The sequence below is a fragment of the Crocodylus porosus genome, unplaced genomic scaffold (assembly GCF_001723895.1).
Source record: "Crocodylus porosus isolate Cpor-Errol unplaced genomic scaffold, CroPor_comp1, whole genome shotgun sequence".
In the NCBI taxonomy this organism is placed as follows: Eukaryota; Metazoa; Chordata; order Crocodylia; family Crocodylidae; genus Crocodylus; species Crocodylus porosus.
Genome location: NW_017728909.1, coordinates 57367369 through 57376694, shown reverse-complemented (window position 1 = coordinate 57376694; position 9326 = coordinate 57367369).

Sequence of the window (9326 nt, the reverse complement as noted above, 5' to 3'; positions counted from 1 at the left end):
GCTGGGTGGGGCAGCCACTGAGTGGGCTGCAGCAGCTGGCAGGGGATGGGACTAGGTGGGGCATGTGGGCCCTGCAGGGGTAGTGGTAGCCCCTGCGGGGCCATATGGCTCCTGTTGTGGGGGCTGTAACCCAAGGAGAGGGCACAGCCTCTGTGTGGGAGCTGTGGCCCCTGTGGGAGGAGAGGCAGCAAAATATATATTCATGAAACATGTATTTAGAGCTCACTTAATTATTAGGATAGAGACACTGGTCGGCTTCCAAATTGCTTTGACACTGTAGATATATCAATAAACATTGCCTAACTGATTGCTGTCTCTCTGTCTCATTCTCTCTCTCTCTTTATATTGGTCTTTTGTTTAAATTCTGGAGGAACATGTATTTTGGGATATTCTACAGAGTGACCAGGATTTTTTTATTAGGGATTTTTCAGTTTTCCAATAGGGAACAGCAGAATTCCTGCTAGGGAGGCCAGTGGTAGGACCCTGCCTGCTCAGAACTGGCACCTTGGACCCTGCTGGCTGTGGCTGTCCTCCTAGACAAATGGGGCCAGGAGGACATGCTTTGACAGTTAAAAGCAAGCCACCACACCCAAAACATCTTCTGGGTGATAGCTACTCAGATGGCCAGGCAGGAGGCACACATGGCAGTAGCTCCGCACAGAGGCCAACCCTGCAGCCACAGCCCACTGGCAGCTGGCCCAGAGGGACAGATATCTCTACTAGCTGTGCAGTCCCCATCTGGGTCTGGCAAGTGTGCAGCAGGTCACAGCCAGGCAGCAGCCCCCACTGCCAGACTGCTTCAGTGGGTAGAAGGTGCAGGGAACTCTCAGGGCTGCTTCAGCCATCCAGCTGGCACAAGGGGTAGTGTCCTCAGGTACCAATTGGCTGGGCCCCAGAAGCTCCTGAGAGTGAGTAGCCCTGAGCTACTTGCCAGGGCAGCTTTTTGGACTTCTGGGGACAGCACAGGTGCTGGCCCTGGGCTGTAGCTCCCCCTGGCTGAAGATCTGGGAGGAGCCAGGCAGGGTTATTTTGCCCCAAGTGGCTCTACAACAAAGTGCATGTCTGAGCATGTGCTCTGAGGCAAAAAGCCCCAGCTCAAATTTACACTGCTTCTATTTGGACTGCTGCAAGCGCACATGCTTGCATGTGAGGACATGCCCTAGCAGTCTGTGTTTGTTTCTCAAGTGGAGAAGCATTCTTCATGGAATTGAGCTGTTTGGTGAATGCCTACAGAAGCCTGTAACTTTAATACACTCTGCATTTTCCACCTTTTCCCTGTCATGCAGATCTATGCAGACTTTGTCACTATCAGTCATTGTTATATGGTATTGGTTATTTAAAATATGCAAATACAGGAAAATTACACATCTTGCCAAGTATGGAAGGTGCCAGAATATGCACAACTTATGTAGGATCCATAGTAATGGCAGAGAGGGAGAAAAACCAAATAATTATGACATTTTTAAAAATGTGAACATTCTTGGATGGAAAAAGGGTTTTAAATATGAAGCACATACAATTTACCTGGCACAATAACAGTATCCCACAATACTTTGAGAACTATATTCCTGAGGGGGCAAGGAGCCACTAGGATGCCCACCCATTTGTTAAAAGCTTTGGCTCCAGCTGACCCACCACATGTGCAGAACTGGCATGAGTACCCAGGGGTCACATTGTCCCATGACATAGAAAAATTGGTAGTTGAAAGGCAACAAATGTTGGTACAACTTTCTACAAAAGACATGGATTTATTGTGTGTCATTCAAGGAGATAGGGTAGCTATGCCAGCAGAACCGCTCTTTCTGGTAGCAGAAACTGCAACTCCACTAGGGAGTTTCTGCCAGCAGAGATGTGATAGTGTATCACATGGAAGACACTTGTCTAATGTAGATAGCCATTAGCTTTCATTAAAAAGAAAGAAGAGTAAGTAATTGCCTTATGCTTCTTGTGCCATAAAATAAGTCATTTTGAAAATACAGGATGGGGGAAGGGAGTCTATTATCTTTTGTACAACTAGGACTGGAATTCTGTTTCCCTTTGAGCATGTTAATAGTGCTTTTGTGGCCATGCAAACAGTAGTTTTGGCACTTGCACACAGTTTGATGTGTGTTTCTGGTGCACTGTGGATCTGCAGCACTTAGATTAAAAACAATTGTTTTTAATTAATCCTTTTGATAACAGAAATAGTTTGAAACTAGTATTTATAGGTGTCACGGTGTGGGGTCCTGCAGGAGGGCCGTGGTCTCCCCAAAGCCCCTTTCCTATGCCAAGTTGGCCCAAAGGGCACCCTCAATTCTCTCCCGCCATGTCTTTGTTGGCAAAATATATAATAGGGAGGCTGCCTTATGCCCTCTTGGACACGGTTTGCTGTATACTCTGACGCCATGGATTCCCTGACCCCTGGTGGGTCCCACTCCAAGCTAGCAATGGGTGTTTTGGGGCACCCTAGCCTTATGGGCTATGCATGGCTCAACCACCCCCTTACCATGCCCCAAGCCTTGCAGGTGGCACTGATGTTATTCAGTCTGGGTCTTGTTATAATTTGCCCCCCTTGTCCTCCCTGTGCCCTCTCTGGTGCTAGGGTTGGTGCACCACCAGTGCTGCACCCTCTCTGGCGCCGTGGTCCCCATGCTACCATGGGTCCTCTATGAGGCCTCCTCCATCCCCTAATAGCCTAACCCAAACCACCGGTCTTAAACAGCAAACAAAATACAAGCCCCTGGGCTATAACATAAATTCTAACTGCTCATGTCCTCACTCACTGCTAGGGCTCTTTCCTTAGCAGTTTCCCTTCTTTAAAAGGAGCAGGGCACCTAAGTGCTCTGCAACAATGGGATTAACTGGAAAATATATTTTAAATGTTAGATAAATCCAGAATCAGTTGCATATTTTGAAACTGCAGCCATCAGTATGAGGGTATAACAGGGGACGCAAACCCTGTTACTTCAGTGTAAGGGAAGAGGAGAAGAGAGAACTGTGGCAGAGAGTAAGGAGGCTCCTACCACTTTAAAAGGATGCAGCAGGCTCAGCCAGCTGTTTGGGGACACAGCTGCACAAGAGCAGGCCGGCCCTTGATTAACAAGGAAAACCCTATGTAGAGCCTGGGAAGGCACATGACCAAAAGGGGGTGTGGCCTCTAGGCATATAAACCCAGGCCTTGAACCAGAGGGAGCAGTCTGATCCTGTATGCTGAAGGGAGATGAACTTCTGATGGAGATTCCTGCAGCAGGTAGACTAGCTGAAGGGAGATGAGCTGTTCTCTGCTGCTTCCTGGAGGGAAACTAAAGGGACCTGGTGGCCTGACTGAGGCAACCATGCTGATCTGGATAGGCTTTTAGTTAGGAAACAGTGTCTTGCATTTATGTTGTAATTTAAAATTTGGAACAGTGCAATAGGTGTGTCTAAAAGGGGAAAAGTGGAGACTACAGGGGCACCCTGTGTAAAGGCTTGTCCTGGGCCAGGGATGTCAGAGGGATTGGGAAGAGATAAGGGCAGCCTTTCTTCCAGGGCCAGGGATGCCAGGGAGGGGACTAAGACAGATTGTGAGCAACTTTGCATAGGCCCAAGTTCCAGGAGGCCAGGACAAGATACAAGGCAGGGCTGACAGGCCTAGGCAACAGAGTTACACAGAGGGCTTAAGCCAAAAGAGCTAGGCCTAAATCAATGGGCCAGAACTAGAGGCTGACCGCTAGAGTAAAGGAGGGCTAAAGCCAAGAGAGCTGAGGTCTCTGCAAAGAGACTGTGGATAGAGGAACACCTGTGAGGCATAGGCATGGCTCTAGGGGTGCAAAAGGGCCACAAATTTAGTCCATAAGGGTTATAGGGCATGGTAGAAGCAAACTGTGAGAGGGAGAGAGAGAGCACCCAGGTCAGAGGTGGGCAAAAAACAGTCTGCAAGCCAGTTATGGGCTGCCAAGAAATTTCACCCAGCCTGCAGGTACCTGCTGACTAATTGTACCCCATTCAGCCCTTCTGCCCATGAGGGTAGGAGCAAGGAACCCATATATACACCCCTCCCCAACATACCTTATTAGGCGTTGTTCCCACTCTTGTGTACAGAAAGACCCGGCCCAGCTTCTGGGTGGGCCTGTTGCTGCCATGGCTGCCACTGCTGTGGGACCTGCTCAGCTTCCTTGGTGTTCCACTTGCTCAAGGCACCAGGTGGGGAAGTCGGAGGGGTGGGGAGCTGCAGCTGGGTGGAAGTGCAGACCATGGGGCTAGGCCTGGCAGTTATGCACCTCCAGGGGGTGGAGGGAGTGTAGAGCTTGAGTGGGCTGAGTCTGGCGGACAGGAAGGGTGGAAGCATGTGGGGACTTCCCACATGCTGCCCCCATGGTGCACAGCCCCCATCTGTGGCAGCAGCAGCCGGTGGGAGCACTCAGCGTGCTTGTGCCTAGTACTGCCAGCAGCACACAGCTCCAGCCAGCAATGTATGTGGGGTTGGGGTTGGGGTTGGGGTTAGGGTTATGTTTAGGGGTGAGTAGAGCAGCTAGGATGGCCTTCCTCTATTGCATGGGGCTCCCGGCAGTGCATGTGCAGCTCCTGTACTGGGGTGTCACCAGGGGAAGCCTCGTGAGATGGAGCTAGCTGCCTTCACTGCCCTTGCTGCACAGGGCTTCCCTGGTGGAGTCTGAGTGTGGAAGCTGCATGTGTTTCAGGGAGCCGCATGCCACAGAGGCAGGCCAGCCTGGCTGTGCTCCTTGGGCCAGGCACAAGCACCCAGAGCACCCCCACCTGCTTCTGCGGCTGCCACCAGTGGAGACTGTGCACCATAGGAGGGAGTGTATGGAGGGGTCTCCATACTCTCCCCACCTTCCCTCATGCCCCACTAATGCCACACATAACCCCCTGCCCCCACAACCCCCCTACACATACACTCCCCAACCTACGCTGTCACTCCCCCCCTCACACACAGCCACACCCTATGCAAAGTAAACATGAGTAGGACTTTAGTTTTGAATTATTATGCAATAATCTCTATATACAGTATGGAAATGCAAATCATGATGTATTTTTTGTTGTAAAATTAAAATATGTTATAGTAGTTGTTTGACTTTTAGTATGATTTGGAGGGGTGGGGGAGTGTTTTGGTTCTAAGCTGGCAACCCTTCCCTCCCAAAAGGAGTATTTCCAGGGGGCAAAAAAGGGACTTCTGGTGGTGAAGGTCAGGGGTTAAGGGTGGAACTTTTGGTCCCAAGATGGCGACCAAAGGGAGGAGAACCTCTCAAGGGGTGAGGCTACCCTTGCAGCCCTCAACAAGTCACCAAAATTCATTAAACAGCCCTCCAGCCAAAAGAATTGCCCACCCCTGACCTAGGCTCACCAGACTCTGAGGGCAGCCTCCCCTCACTTCCTTTTACAACATGGTGTGGCAAGGAAGCAAGGCAAGACCCTGGGAGTCAGGCAGGACCAAGGTGGCTGCTAAGGGGAACCACAGCAGCCCTTAGGTACTGTACCTGTTACAGAAGAGCATAGTGGCAAAGTAGTTTCAGATGGAGAGATATGAGTTCTGGACTTGTATCAAAGGCCACCCCCAGCTGACCCAAATACAAATGGGTATCTGGTCTTTAAGGATGGTGAGACAGAAGTGGACAGGCATGATGTTAGCCACATTAGCCTATAGTGCTATTGGTCACACATAATCACTCTAATCCAACTGGTAACCTAGATCCAAGACCGATTTTGGACCTTTTTCTTTTTTTGTTTTTATATGAACTATGGTTAACTGTCAGTATTTTCATAGATTACCGTATTTTTTGGACCATAAGACGCACTTTTTCCCCCCCAAAAGTGGGGGGAAAATGAGGGTGCGTCTTATGATCCGAAGATGTGTGTCCCGGGGAGACGGGGCGGAGCTTGCCCGCGGAGGCAGCGGAGCCCGAGCGGGACACCCGCCGCTTGTTTAGACCGGAAGCCGGCGCCCGTGCCGGTGGCCGGGAGCTGGCAATAAAAATGGCCGGCCGGAACAGACGGGGCAGGAGTCCGAAGGAGGGACTCGCTGCCGCGGAGACTGAGGCTCCAGGAGGGGTGCGTCTTATGGTCCGGTGCGTCTTATGGTCCGAAAAATATGGTAATTCTGTTTCTTCTTCATTGTATTTACCTGTAATGATCTTATGCTTTAAGGCATATCCATCTGACAGAACCAATTACTAGTTTTGAAGAAAATATAAAACTTCTGTTGTCTACTGACTCTCCCAAATTTTTCATTCTGTTCTAATCATTAGTGCCACTGATATAGAAAACTTTCCTATTACAGAAATTAAAGGCCTTTTTGAATGATGTCTTTATCAGATTAGGAAAAGCTTATGTCATGCTACATGTCAGATTTCAACAGGCAAATTACAAGGCAATTTAAACTATGCATTTTAATGGCTGATAAGCAAGCTAATTTTTCCATGCAGAAGGTTATAGTAACACCCAATAAATATAAGAGTCAAATGGTACAGTGGTTATTATCTTTCTATTCACGAGCACCATTAAAGAAACCATTTAGACAAGAAAGAAATATTTCAAACGGTGAAAAATTAATTTGCAATTTATAGTCTTTATCTTAAGCTTCCCAGTAAAGCTTGAAATCATGGTCTCTACATGCACATTTAATTCAGGTTAAATAAAATCATGGCATGTTAAATAGATATAAATACATTAATATAGACACTTTATGGGGATTAGCAATGCAAGGGATAGCAAGTGATTGGCTGACTAAATGCACAAAGGGGGACAAACGGGTACACATCATCATCCCAAATGCTCTTGCAGAGCTGAATGCAGAGCTGCATTTTGTGGAAGAACAAGCTGCAGTAGTTAAGATACTTTTTGAGAAGAAAGTATAGTATTTATTTGTTAGATGTATATGCCACCCTCCCCAGAAAAGGCTCAGGCCGGGTTGCCCTAATTCCCCTCTATGATCCTTAGCTGGACAACATTTCTCATGATGCTTAGGCAATGATGTGACTCCTCTGTTGCACAATTGTGGAGGTAGCCCAGACTGCATAAACGGACATATGACTGGATCAACAGATATCTGAATTATACTTCCCATGAGACAACTCATTAACAAAGGGTGATGAAATTTAACTTTTAACTAATTCAAATTGAAAACTTTCAGGTCAGTTGAACAAACTTTTATTCATTTGAGTCAAACAAACCCAAACCAATATGTTCCATTTCTGTTTTCTTAAAGAAAAATAGTTGCAGGTAAAGTTGATTTGTAATTTTGTGGAAACAGCTGTTGTCATAGATAAAAAAACAAAAAAACAAAAAACCTGAAAAGCACTTTTTGTCTAATCTCTCTCTCTGTCTCTCTCCATATATATAGAAGATACCCTGAGGGATATCGTAAGATGCAAAATATAAGATGTTCACGTAGTCATTTCAATGTTCTTAAATATTCTATATTTTTTGAGCATTATGCTCTCAAAAATCAGAAAGTATATCCTTCCATCCTACTTCTGAAAAACCTTTATCTTTTTATTTTTCTCACTCAACTTTTTTATTATTGTTAATCCAACAAACCTTTCCTTCATCCTGTTCACTTCATCTAAGCAAATTCAAGCTGTTCGTGTATTTAAGAAAACTGATAATCAGATCACCTATCTATAGACACATCTACATATGTCACTATGGCATTGTTGTTACTGCACCATGATTTAGTACATGTTTCTGTTTAGCTGGAGCAGAGAGCTTGGCCTAAGGCTAGACTGCCATTCTGCAAGTGGGAGTTTGCTGAGGAGATGCAAAGCATCTTGGGATGCAAGGAGACTATGAGTTAACTTGAATCTGGTGGGGATCTGGAAAAGAAGTTCACTCAGCCAATTTAACCTAAATCAGTTAAGTCTGATACTACACCCATCCAGGTTTATCTTAAACTGGTTTTGGCCATTTTGAAAGCAGTTTATATGCACTGAACTTCTGTTGTGTTACATTTTTGAAGAGGCTTTTAATTGCTTATACTGGTTCATGTGTAATTTCTGTCCCTAGCCAGTGCCACTACTGTGATAGACATCCATGTTTGTGCTTTAGAAGGTTTTCTTTCAGCCTTCTTCTACACTATAATCAGTCACTGGTTTTAAGAGTGTACAACCCACCCCACCTTTTCTCCACTGACCTGTAGATATTCTCCTTTTAAGCCTGAAATACACTTCTTTCAGAGGTGCTCTTGTTTTTATTCCATGGACAAAAGAAAGAGTTAAAGCAAAATCTCATATTTAATAGACCAGACCATTACTATAGGCAGGGATATTAACAACAAGCATATCTTTATCTATTATTTTCCCCAACATCTCAATCTTCATTAGCTGTAAATCTAAATTAATAGTTTATTATGGCAGGTCTTGTGGATGTGTTGTATTCAGGTGGCTGATGAGGGCCACCATAAACTAATGAGTTGTCCTTCCTGTCCAGTGCAGGCTGTTCTGAAATCTACCACATATGATAGGGTTAGCTAGTATTTGTATGAAATTTCTGTTGTTTTCAGAACTGCTTTACATTTTAGCTGAAATATCTGCTTGGACACAAACTAAGTGTCCAATAACAACAAAGTATCACATTATTTTAAATCCAAATTTCTCCTGACATACTGAACAAATTGATAAGTGTAATCAGAAAGTGGGATAGAAAGAAGTTAATCAGGTGATGGAATGTTAATCTAACCAGTTCTACTTAATTTTACAATTCAGATTTACAGGGGGAAGGTGAAGTCCAGCTAATCAATAACAACAGTCCAGATTAGCTAATTCTAATTAAACTTGGTGCTATAAAGAACAGCATTCAGAGTTTCCAGATACAGGACAGTGAAAGGAAAAACAACTCCTTAGCAGCTAATTTCACCTTTCTGAACAATTCACATGGCTGACTTTTGGAAATGGCATTAGTATCGCCTTCCTTGGTTTTCTCATTTAAAATTCAGTTACATCAGGACAGTGATAATCAGGACTGCCTAGTAACATGTCTCTCTTAACAGTGATCACTTCATTATCTTCCATTACTAATCCATTATTTAGTCCAGCAACTGCATGACATATTTATAGATGATATGTAAACAATATTATCTCACTCTCTGGTAACATTGAACTGTTCCTTCCATTATGTTACATAATACTCTGGTTTCTAGCACTAAACTTTTGCCTGGGAAATTATCCAGCATTCAGATTTCATAGATTTCATAGACATTAGGGTTGAAAGGGACCTCGGAAGATTATCGAGCCCCAAAGGGCAGGAAGTCAGCTGGGGTCCTAGGATCCCAGCAAGATAAGCATCCAATTTGCTCTTGAAGGTGTTCAATGTAGGTGCTTGAACCACCTCCTATGGCAGGCTGTTCCAGATCT